Source organism: Dicentrarchus labrax, unplaced genomic scaffold, assembly GCF_905237075.1.
Source record: "Dicentrarchus labrax unplaced genomic scaffold, dlabrax2021, whole genome shotgun sequence".
Lineage (NCBI taxonomy): Eukaryota > Metazoa > Chordata > Actinopteri > Moronidae > Dicentrarchus > Dicentrarchus labrax.
Window position 1 is genome coordinate 5,222,511 of NW_026136724.1, and position 12,805 is coordinate 5,235,315.

General features: G+C 40.2%; 1 protein-coding gene across 7 annotated transcripts in view; it reads right to left on the bottom strand.

Annotated features, from left to right (window-relative positions):
* The window catches only part of osbpl8 (oxysterol binding protein-like 8), an 89,488-nt gene that overhangs the window by 49,384 nt on the left and 27,299 nt on the right, over positions 1 to 12,805 (bottom strand). Inside the window, exon 1 of one of the 7 annotated variants that reach the window (XM_051392335.1) lies at positions 9,685 to 9,893. The exons of 5 other annotated variants lie outside the window; for them this stretch is intronic. The gene's annotated coding sequence lies outside the window, so the exon portion shown is untranslated. Of the gene's footprint in view, positions 1 to 9,684; positions 9,894 to 12,805 lie in introns of those variants that run through there. One more of the 7 variants, XM_051392336.1, reaches the window with a different exon arrangement.

The following is a 12,805-nucleotide window of genomic DNA, read 5'->3' on the forward strand; positions in this document are numbered from 1 at the left end:
GATGAGCTAACCATTAACATGCTAGCCAGACAGGAACATAGGCCTGGTCTGTAAGAACAGTCCCCAGAGCCTCTGTCTATTTTCTTTGTACTGTTTTAGAGTTTTAACGAGGAGGGGAAAAATGCTAGTTAACAAGGCTGCTAACTGCTTGCTAGTGGCTCGATCGCTACTGGGTAGGGTTGGTCGACTGCCAATTGTGTTTTTAGGTCAATATTTGTCATTTTGCACACACTGAGCAGAAGAATGAATGAGAGGCGAGACAGAATATTTTCACATCTAACTGCAGTGAATTAAGGGTTTATTTCGACTAGTTTGACAACAGTGAATACAGTAAGGGGGTGATTCACGGAGGCTCCAACCAGGAGTAATACTCCTGGGAAGATGAGGGCAGGCTGGGACAGGAGCGGAGAGACTTTTAGATTGTGTAATGGTAGTTTCAGTTTCTTTGTTTCAGCCACTGGAGATGCCCAACCTCCCCCTTCCTAACACAAGATGCCAGGTCCTTTCATGTTTTGTAGATTGTGATGTCTGGACTTGGCCTTACACCTGAATGCAAGATCCTGCAGGACACCTCATATCATATGTAAAACAAAAGGGGGGGGGGGTTCTGAGGGCCAGACCCCTAAAAAAAGGCGTTTTCCTAGGTATATATGTTTCCCCCCCTTTTGTGGGGTTTTTTTTTTTTTTTTCCCCCTTGTGTTTTTTTTCCCTTTTTTTTTAAAAAAAAAAAAATTTTGTCGGCCGGCAGAAGTTCTCTATTTCATTCTCACCACGCATCGCTTTGGTAACAGTAAAACTAATAAAGACATTTGGTGATATTTTAGAAACATCTCCTCACTCCGAGCCGAAACTACCGCAAATATATCGCCAGTTGTCGCTTGTGGGACTGACGGTGGCCGGCTGGACAATTATATCACATATCACCCAACCCTACTACTGGGTCAGTACATTCATCCAGTTTATTCAGAATATTCATTGAATGTGTTTGTACCATCAACACCTGCCTTCTGGCTGTCTAAAAACCATTATTGTGGAGCAGTTTATACTCGGACAGAGGAAGTTAAATAAAATTGAATGTGGCGACACAGCCAAGATAACTTCCTCCATTTTGGACTCCTAGGTTTTCCCCTTTTCCATTTCCCCAAAATCTGCACTGTCAATACGGCTTACTGTTTGCGGGTCAAAGCTGAACGAAAATTTTGCACTGATTAAGGTCACCCTCATGAGTGAATCCACTGATCCCATAAATAATTAACTGATTTCACTGCCTTTATACTAAACTTATAACATTGTACATTCATGGGTAAACTACACTAAGTTGTCTTCCTTGGATTCCCGACACCTACACAAGCCAAACTATATAGGGCAATTACAACAAAAATGTCACACATTGAATGGCACAAAGTAAATGATATATATACAGTACATATACTGTATATATTAGAATGGATGTTTCATTCCTATATGGAAACACGCTGTAAGAGATATTACCCCCATCTCCTTCAAAGCTTCCAAGCCTTAAACACAGCACATTCTCTCTGCCCCTGAAAAGCTGAAGAGTGCTTGCGCAGGATAAAATGCCGTGGCATATTACATAATGTTTAAACATCACTCGCAGCAGATTTCTGACCCAGTTTCTTTTTAGTAGCAGGGAAAGAAGAGATAACAACGGCAGCTCCCCCCCCCTTTTTTTTCTATATCTGAAGGGCACCTTTTGCCATTTATTTAGCTTTGAATCAAACACACTGTTATGAAGGCAAAACCTAAATGCTGGTCTAATACTGAATGGACATTCCTGTGTATTCAAGTTTCAAAGATCTGCAAAATGTAGATTCTAACAAATCCTCCACTCAAGTCTGTGTATGCGTTGTTGTAGAGGTTGTGTATACATTTTGTTGTGGAAAAAGATCAAATATTAAGAAGCCTAAGAAAAGATACAGGAACGAATATAGAAAGAGAGAGAGACTCAAATAGAAAGAGAGCAACATCTTTCTCCTGTAGGTGCTAGACTGCTGCAGAACAGCTGAGTCATCACTGGTAGCTATTTGTCTAGCTGACACAAAGACAGTACATTCTTAGAAATGCAGTGACTGTGCGGTTACAAACATTAGCATTTTATTAGTTATAGTTCCATATACAGGAACATGTTGTATTGTTAATGCAAATACAGATCACATACAGACAAATTAAAGGAAAAACCAACATAGTGTCAAAGTAAGGTGTTGTTCCAAGCTCCTTGTCACAGTCTCTCAAATCTACTAGAGGAAAAATTCTGTCAAAATATATTCCCTCATTTGCTGTTTTGATGTCTGATAGAGAGAACTGTCTAACAAGTCGTTCCAAACTCTGCCACAGAGGTTCAACTGGGCCGAGCTCTGATCTCGAGCCCAGAACGGAAGCCTCTTCCACCTATCTGTATCTTTTAAAGCCACACAGGGCAGAACGTGGCTTAAACTTAAACCTGCATTAATTTCCTGCAATGAACACATTTTTTATATACTATTTACTTATAAAGTTGATATGGATAACATGTTAGCAAACGCTGGCTTATTTACAGAAAACACAGCAACATTAGCATGCACTGGAAATGAAATATCCGGCGACGGAAAGTCCAATATTCACTCTCCTTTTAGTTCCCCAGTGACTCCTGGGAAAAATACCAGACTCTTAACTAAATGCTCCACTGTGTTCACCAGCTCGTTGCTAGCTTTGTCTGCTGTTTAGTGTTGAGCAGTTAGTGTACAGTGTGTTTATCTGAGCTGATGAGATGCTGAGAGAGAATAAAAAACCAAAGCAATGAGCTGAAAGACACTAAAATGCTCCTTAAAAATGAGGGGGACTTCTCAGATAATTGTCACTATGCGCAGTGGGTGCGTCATTTGATCCATTGTTAAAATTAAAATACTGGACCAGCTTTAAATAAAAAGCACATATGTCTGCAGTCAATAAATGACAATTCACTGTAGCTAATCTAATATGTGAAGATATTCATCTCTAACATCCAGCGTCATATTTTCCTATGTCCCACTCTTTGTTGCAGCAATGACCCAATTCCCCACAAAGACATCAATGAAAGACATTTTACAGTGCCTCACAAAAATGCCTTTGAACTCCACAAAGTTCAATTGGTGGATAACAGTGTTGATTAACGGCTCAACATGTTAATGTAAAATGGTGACTTGCTATTGTGTTGTTATTGAGTCTGTGCCCTGGGAGTGAATGAACAGCCATTTAGGTTAATAGGGAAGTCTCCCGCCTACCACACACTATAATGCAGTTTCTCACAACGGCTGCTGTGACACTGGATTAATCAGCAGTGTTTATAAAGCCCAGCTAAGAGCTTTGTTGTGTTTCTGAAGCTAATTACTAGAACGTATCTGTTGCAAAGTGTATCTGTTATGTATGGTATATATTAGCAGCAGTAACTAGGGGTGTGAGAAAACATCGATACACTTTTGTGATATTGTATTGTATTAAACTCCTAACAGTTAAATAGCTTTGTTTTTAAACGTAAACTGAGGACTAGATGTTATACATATGGTGAATGCCTCTTCATACTGTGACAGTTTTTGAATATGAAATTTGAATAACATAAAAAATTGCAATACATTATCTTGATACAGTATCGCAATGTCCCGCAATATATTTAATTCTAAACACATATCCCTCTATTTCCCTCATACAATTTTGCACAATTCCTGGCTATTCTAACTAGTCAAATAAAAATACCGGAAACTTGTGTTTTCTAGCTAACCCCCTTGCAAAGAAACTCAAAACACCAGTTTCCAGGAAAACCACAGCACACGATGGTATCTCGTTTCAATCTCTGTGCCTGCTCTGTTCCTGCCTTAATTAAGCAACCTGATACAAACTGTCTTCTCGGGATGTCCTGATTAAAAGACTTTGCCCCAGATGCTGATCTTGTGAGTGCCGATCAACTTTGCTGAAAGGACTAGCTCTCTGAGAGGCATCATCAGAATCACGAAAGAATGTGGATCCTACTCAGCCTTATTTCCTGTCTGAAGACAAGCACTAACTGTAAACTCCTGACATCAAAAAAAGGCAGATAGGACCTTCAGCTGGTTACAGCACAGCAATATGGAGGCATTCATACTCATTTTTAGGGTTCTGGGAAAGCATGAGTAATAAGTTCAGGTAATAAGCAGTTAAGTGAACGTTTCTATACAATCCAGTGTTTCTGATTAGGGAGAACTTGCAAAAGCTCTTCTCACCCCAAGAGTAAAAAATTCTTATTCTAAGAAATGACAGCAAATCGACTGATGACTTCTGACAAACATACACCGTATTTTATATAGTTGTTTTAAAATCTGATTGCTAGGACTGGAAACAATTATTTAAATAAGTATTTTGTTAAAATAAAAAGAATTGTGAAGATAAATCAGAAATGGTATCACTTTATTATCAGTACCACAATCAGCTACTTTACTTGCACCAGTTTCAAAAACAGGTTCCCAGCCCTAATGATGACTCACTGAAAGTACGTATCTATCTATGTTTAAACAAGCTGATATTCTGCATGCCAAAAACAAACACTTGACACTGAACATTTCATTATACTGAGATCAACACTCACTCACAGTCTTACCTCCTTTAACTCCTTTAGTGTTGATGCGTCAATGCAAAGGAGGTAGCAGGCTACTTCAATTACTGCCTTCTCTCACTCAAAATGTCAAACAGGACATATTTATTACTGTGCAAACACACTTAAGAAGCTAAGTGTACAGGCGTGGGCAGTGTAAAGGTGAATTTTCTGACTTTTTCTAGTGGCTGTATTCATTGAGATTTGTCAAATGTTGAGACAAATCACTTCACGTAGTTCAGCACTCGCTCTAAGTCAGCCCTGCCACATAAAGCACCAAAGCAATAACCATTTACAGGACCCAAGGGGATCTGAAAAACTCCATGCTGATAGATCGTGCACATCATTCTACTTAAGCTGACGATTGCAAATATACAAAGAAAAATTAGTAACTAAATAATGAAGATATTGATAAAGAGATACAATACAAAGACAACTGAGCTGCTGAGCTGGATGATTGCAGAATGAATACAGCATTAAAAAGTTACATTTCATCTGTCTACATTCCATTTTCATTGTCACTGTTTGCCCAAAGTATAAAGTATTTTTTAGAATACAAAAAAACAATTCATCAGTAAAAGGAGCACTATAACACAATTTTATGTTAAACTGAGGATAGTGCACCTCTCATTTGTGCAATACCAAATTCTGAGCCATTTCTACAGTGTTTGCCAAGCTTCTATGATACTGCACTCCACCAACTCCCAAATCATCCTCTGCAGCGTGGCTGAGTGTGAAAACATTGAGCCCAAGCCAGCATGCAGTGGTGCCTTTATCCATCAAAGAACTGACACATCTGTCAGCACAAGGTAGGTCCACGGCCAAATCCTGAGTTCAGGCAGGCGGGGGGCCACTATATGAGTTGCAGATCTTGTGAGCAGCCCATATGGTGGCTGATTTACAGCTGGAGTGGAGCCGCGACACGCACCGTAAATAAAAACCGTCTAATCATATGGGCCAAGAGAGTGCAGCCAGAGCCGACTCTATTGGCCAAGATACTGTCCAAAGTGAGACCTGAGCCAGGGTAGTAAACACTATTTACTGTGAGACCCAAGGTATTCATTCATTTAAAAAGTAGGCAGAAATGGAGGAGCTACAATCTTGCAATCTATCAGAATGAGCAGCCTGTAAGTCTTTAAAGCATTTAAGTGTCTGTGTCGACTGCATAGAAGGCTAATAAACAAACAGGCAGAAGCAGAGCAGGTGAGGGCTCACATTTCCTTCCTTTGGTTAAACCAAAGTGGCACTGAGGAGGCCAGACCTGTCATCACTTCTGCAGCCTTTTAAGCATGACCAAAGACAAGTATATAAAACCCTGAGCAAAGTACTAGAATAATTTGTTCCTCTGGTACAGTACAGAATAGAGGATAGTGTCAATGTCCCGGGAATATGAGAACGATGTCAAAGGGACATTCTCAGCATTATTAATGTAAAAAAATATATTGATATTGCAATGTGAAAAAGAAATGGATGTCACACTTATTATTCTTTTTCTTGCAGTCTTGCCATGGAGTCAGTTAGTTAGTTACAACATGAGCTACACATTTTTTTATATTTATTTACACTTGACAAATTGGCACCATTAAAAGTGTGCGGACAACTGTCACTGAATTACTTAAAGTTTGTAGAAAACTTAAAAACCAGACGATTCTCAGGCAAGTTCTGGACTTACAAGGTGCTTTTATTTCGATGGATTCTAAGCAAACTGAGATAATGATATCCTCGAGAAGTATAAGTCACACTCAATCTAAAAATGTGTATCATGTCTGTGTGTTCAGATGTGGCTGATTTATGACTCAGAGAAGGAGTCTGATTTGACTAAAATTGCAGCCATTCACCTCCTCCAGTATATCCCCACTTTAACCATCCCACATCCCCCCTATAGATAGATAGATAGATAGATAGATAGATAGATAGATAGATAGATAGATAGATAGATAGATAGATAGATAGATAGATAGATAGATAGATAGATAGATAGATAGACTTTATTGGTCCCAAGCTGGGAAATTGCAGAGGTTATATAATTTAATTATGCACAAATTAAAAAACGATGATAGTATGGGAACATCTTCTTATTAGAACTGAAAACTACAGCCCAATGACGAAAACATGTACCAGTCCATCCTTTTTATAAATCCAATACTTTTCAGCTAATGGCTCTAAAGGGGGTTTTTAATACCAAATGAGTTGGGAGGTGCTGAACTGCAAATGTTGAGTATTTAACTTAACTAGCTCCAGATACGGATGGAGGAGGACAGAAAGGAAATCGGAAACCTTGTATTGCCTGACAGGAAATCCATAAAGAGATAATTCTCAGCAGCAGGGCATATTCTGACAGTAGAGCAAACAGGAGCGATCCCGATGGATTTCTGTTTCTCATCGTCTCTCTCCGTTGCTAACATATAACCTAATGATGTCAGCTCACAGGCTGGGAGGCAGATTAAAAAAGAATGCCTGTTGGTTTTAGGATCAGTAGTTTGCCGTGTTTTATCTTTCATGAGGAAGGAGCAGGGAGGTGTGGAGGGGGACTTGTGCTCGACCTCACACAGGCTGCGGCAGCATTTCATTAGACTGTAGCATTTCAGCACGCCAGCCTTCAAAACAGGCGAATTTGGGGGGGGTCGATGGGCCTCACATAGAGTGGAGTCTCAGTTTCATCACTGCAAGGGGTGGCCCTCAGGGCTCAGGGACAGCATGGAGGTGACAGGGTTGAAAAAGAGGAAGTGTGGTAGCAGAATTGAAGATCTGCGATGGTTGTGAGGGAGGAATCAGGTTAGGTACAGTACTTAACTTTAACTACAGAACAATGAAGTCAAATGCTATTTTGTTATTTCCAATCAAAGCACCTCACAATAGTGCGAGTGAATACATTTTTTGTACAGGCAATCTAAGTGGGAATGAGCTGGCCTTCATAATATGAATACAATGCTCTATCTATTGATCAGAGGCATTGCAGAGCCCAATTTGGCCCACGCTCAGCATGGCAAAGCTGTGAGCTAAGCCATTATCCATCTGAAATTTAAACCTCATACCACCACTGAGATTCAGATCACCAATGAGGAAATGGAACCACTGGCTGATCACAGCTGGATTTCTTTCTTGTTAGGGGATTTAGACAGCTAAAGTGTCCGGCTGGAGGTGCAAACAGGAAATATGTCATTAAATTTTTTTATTACAAGAGTTTGTGTTGAGGAGACTCCTAACCACAACAGTGTGCGTTGTTTCATCAGGGTCCTGAGACTAAACATGGCGCTGTTTCATATTAATAGTTCCTAGATACCTGCTGAAACACTAAAGGCTGTATATGTTGCATTTCATGATATACTAATGCAGACAGGATGTGACTGCAACATGCACACTGCTGAATAGGGGTGTAAGAAAATATTGAAACACAGCATCACAATATTTAGCTTTGTGAGATTGTATCAATCAGATATTTTTTTAAACCGCAATTTATCGCCTTGGTTACAATCTCACCATCTATCATAATATAGGCAATCATAACCACTATATCATGACACGCGTCATATTGGTAGATTCTTACTAATACAATGCCCTACCATTGAATGGGAGTATTTGTCTGCTAATGCTGCAGTGGAAACTGGGGCTATACAATTAGCAACAAAAAGACGAAAGCCAATGTTTGGGAATGTAACCAACTTTTTAGAGGTACTTGTACATTACATTACTTACACTTCAGTATTTCAGTTTTATGCTACCGTATACGTCTTCCACTACCACTTCAGAGAAGTATGATCTTTTACTCCACTACATTTTTTAACATCAATAATTCCTATCTATTATACACTAAAGCTATGACGATCATGTCACATACAATGCATTGCTATAGGTTAATCTGCATATGTAAATAAAAATTACAATGGCTTTTAAGGATTAATCCTCCAAACAGCAAACATATTCCGAATATCAGACAGAATGATTACATGAAAACAAGATGGCAATTTAATTGTCTTACAAGTTTTTTTGTTTTTTTTTACTAAAATTAATTTATATAATTATGTTTTGGGGGTTGCTGCTGTGTAATACCATTTTAATGCTTGTTCAAAGATGATCCCCTGTCCTGTAGTAGGAAGAGCAACAAGCTAAACTCCAGACTCCAGCATCTGTTTGCAATGAATGAACGCAGGGCTCAGCTAGTACTATCAATGTGATTACACTCGCTCCGGCCCAGCTGTCTGCACCCATGTGCTGCAGCCAAGATTCCAGCCTCTTTAGTGGAAAAAAAGTGAAAAACAAAAACATAACCATTCCTGAAAAACTGTTGTTACGTAACTGCACCCTAGCAATAGATTATGGGTTTAATTTCTCCTTTCAAATGAGACACACATATTTAGGGAGTAAATAAGAATCTTGATTGACATTTTTGCTGTTAATTTATGTGAAAATAAAAGCTCATCATTGTTTGTCTTTTAAAACTGAACATGAACGCTTCATTAGGTTTCTAACTGGACTTGAGAGCGTTACGTTAAGGAGCTATCGTGTTTCTGTAATGTACTTGATGCTTCTCCTTCCACTGTTACAAGCAACCAGAGACGACCCCCCCTCTCTGCCGTTAGCCTCGATTACATCCATGCCTTGGCTAGCAGCAGTGCACTCAGATACAGCAGTACAGATACATGAGAGGTTCTCTCTGAAGGAGGACTCTAAAGCAACAAAATACTGAGCCATGCAACTGTCTCCACCGTGCTAATAGAAGCAGCATGATCTGTGTTAGCTGTAAGTGTAGCCCTTGAGCAAAGTCAGTTTTGGCCTTCATTCAGTGACAACATACTGAGCAAATAACAAGCTGGAGTGAAAACAACACAGTATACTCTGTGTCCAAGTGTGAAACCTTATCACAAGTTGAAAGCTTAAAAAGCTCGCTTTTATGGTGACACCACATGAGAGCAAATTATTTCCTAAGAATGATTGCCAGGCTTTTGAAAATGTCACAAAACATTCCTCAAATGCGACTCTGTACACAGTAGTATGATCAACTTCTACTCAGTCGTACACACACAGTCTAATCCACCTACTGCTGTTTCCCGTTTTGACCCTTGACAGTGTTAAGGTTCACTTACAGAAAGAGAGGAAACGCGCACCGCGTGTCAGTCAGTCGAGGGAGGTGAGCTCGCCGCCGCTGCTTATTCGGACTAAACCTGGTATGAACAGCCACTGAGCTCAGCCCCGTCTCTCTCTCATACACACACACACACACACACACACACACACACACACACACACACACACACACACACACACACACACACACACACACACACACACACACACACACACACTAAACACTGAAGGGAGGAGACAAGGCACAGAGAAACGAGCATGCGAGAGAATTCGAGCCTCCTTCCCTCCCTCTCATTCTCTCTCTCTCTCTGATGAGTGCTCTTTCCTGCTCTTTTTCTTCTTCTCATCACTCGGAGCCTTCGGTAATTTTCTTCTACTTCTTCTACTTTGGAAATTTGTTACATCACTGGAATTTGTTTACTCTTCCTCAGCTTTTATCTGCCCTCAAAGCACTAATGATTTTCCCTCTCGCTAACTCCCCATCCATCCATCCATCTCGTTCCCTCTTTTCCTTCATCTACTCTTCTCTCTCTATGACGAACAATGTGGCATTTTCACTACAATACAACCTTTTTTAAACATGTTTTCAGGCCAACATCATCTGACACACAAACCAGCAAACACCACACAACCACAAAACAAGGAAGTGGGCTGTCACTGTTAATAAAAGGGTTGAATCTGGTGTATTGAAGCAGCGATTAGTGGAAGTCAGAGCTCTGTGTACGCCCTGGAGCACACAGCTACTGTAACCACGCGGCTCTTCCTCATGCTCTTGTTGACTGAGGCCCTCCTGCACCAATAAACGACAGAGGCCGAGCCAATTTCCCCGGCCATCATGGAAAATCACCCCAGAGGACAACGCATGCGCGACGCAGCCGCCCTGCGACCTTATTATGGCCCAATAATGCAAGCTTTAATGCACTCTCCCGTGCTTCGGTTTCCATTAACCTGCTTAAGTGTTTTCCACACGCCACAGACCGGGGGCCACTTAAAGATGCACTGCCATATGTAACATGTAAACATACAAACATACTGAAGAGTTTGTGATTACTGTAGATGCATTAACCAAAGGTCGTTTCATTTTTCATGAGTAAATATCTGCAAATCTAGACTCAGAAAAATGCTCTCGATGTTGTCAACAAACACATTTAGTCTCCTCAGGCAAGGTGAAACCGGGGTCTGCTGTGTTTACTTTTCCCAACGCTTCAATATTTTTGTTAGTACTCTGCAATTAGGTTGATAGGTGATCTAAGGAATGGTAGCACGTGACTGCAGCCCGCTGTGGTTCTCACAAACTTTGCCACCAGATTTCAAGAAATATGATCTAGAGCTGGATAACAGGGTTGGTGACAGAACAATGTGCTGTGAAAAAAACTTAACATAGCGTGAAAACGCTACATGTCACCAGTTTAGGTTTCTAATTTCCCTGGCAAGTCCCTACAAAACCACCGTCTGCTTCCACACATTTTTTGTTTGCTAGTAGATATGTGAACGCGTCAGCTGCCAGGTAAATTGTTTCAAGGAACACTTGGACATTTTGGGAATACTCTAATGTGCCAGACCATTTCATGGAGTCTGGTTGTCAGTGTGAGGATGCCAGGCAACCAGACTACTCCAGCACACAGCCAACCATAAAACTTCAACATGTTATTTTTATGCTTTGATTTTTGTATGGATTAAACAAAAAAGATACAGTGTGTGAGTTAGAGGTGCTAGCAGGTGGATTTGCTCCCACCAGACAGACCTGTACCTGTCGCTTTCAACAGACAGGTATGAGTTTTGTATCAATCTCTTTGGCAACAGACACCACTGATTAACAAAGCAAACTGAACCTCGACACAAGCTGTGACTGTAACGGCAAACTGAAAGGGGAAAGTGTGGAGGACTGAGATGTACCTTTCCTGTCTGTGATGGCAAACATGAACATACACCCAGCAGACACAGAGACACAAACACAACCCCTGAGGAAAATATCTCTTGAGCAGATGTACAATGGATTGATCGGAGCATTTTAAATAGAAACGGCTGCCTCCTTCATCTAAAGATGAGACTGATGAGAGCTGTTGGAGTGAACCAAAACAATACATTTTATTGGCAAGCAGTGTATTCGCAAGGATCTGCCAATACAATACGTATCATAATACGTGGCCTATAATTCAATATTTTGCGATGTTGTAAGCAAGGAGATAAATTGTGAGTTTAAAAAAAAATTTGGATCTGCATTTGTATTGTCACAGTACCTGTAACATTCAACACCATAGCCCCATTTTGGGGGTTTAAATACAAAAATCAATATAGCATTTTAAAGAATTGATTGACAAAATCATAAAACGAATTATGTATGATACTCAAACGCATCAATATTTTTTACACCCCTAAAACAAACCCAGTTTTATCTCCAACAATAATTCGGCGTAATTCAAGTATTAGACCAACAGGTTGCAAATAAATCAAAAGTTTAGCCAGATTATTTAAATTTGGATGTAACCGAGGCCAGTCAGAAGCCATAGAGTGTACTCACCACAGTTTTCATTGCACAGGAAAACTATGGTATGTATGGTCAGTGGCTTCTTTACTATTTATATGCACTCTGCTGCATTTTATGGTTTATTACAACCACAAACTTTCTGTCAGTATATGGAATTGTATGGATACTCTGCATGTTACTTAAGTGCTCATAGCATGCATGTGCGTCATTGTGCTTGTACATGAGATACAAGCAACAGAGGCACCTGCTCATCAACACAATGCTCACTAGTGTTAAAAGGGCATCAACCAAAGACTTGGATTAGGGAGCTATAGCTCTGAATGTATCAAGCTATATTAAACTGAAGTGAGTGTGTACATTGTGAAATATTTTGAAGATTGTTTCAAGTTCTGGAAGCCCTCTTTAACAGAAGTGTGGTAATACACATGAAACAACAACTACATGCTCTGTCTTGATAGAGGAAATTGGCTAATATTTCTTCAACAGGCCCACAAAGGAACAGTTGTGATCTAGTCTGCTGAGAGAGAAGATCGTGATTCACATCATGGGGTTACAAAGATGAGTTATTTGACAAAAAATGCCTGTTCCTCGTACGGAACTGTGGTGGCAAAGGAAGTAAACCAACCTAAACC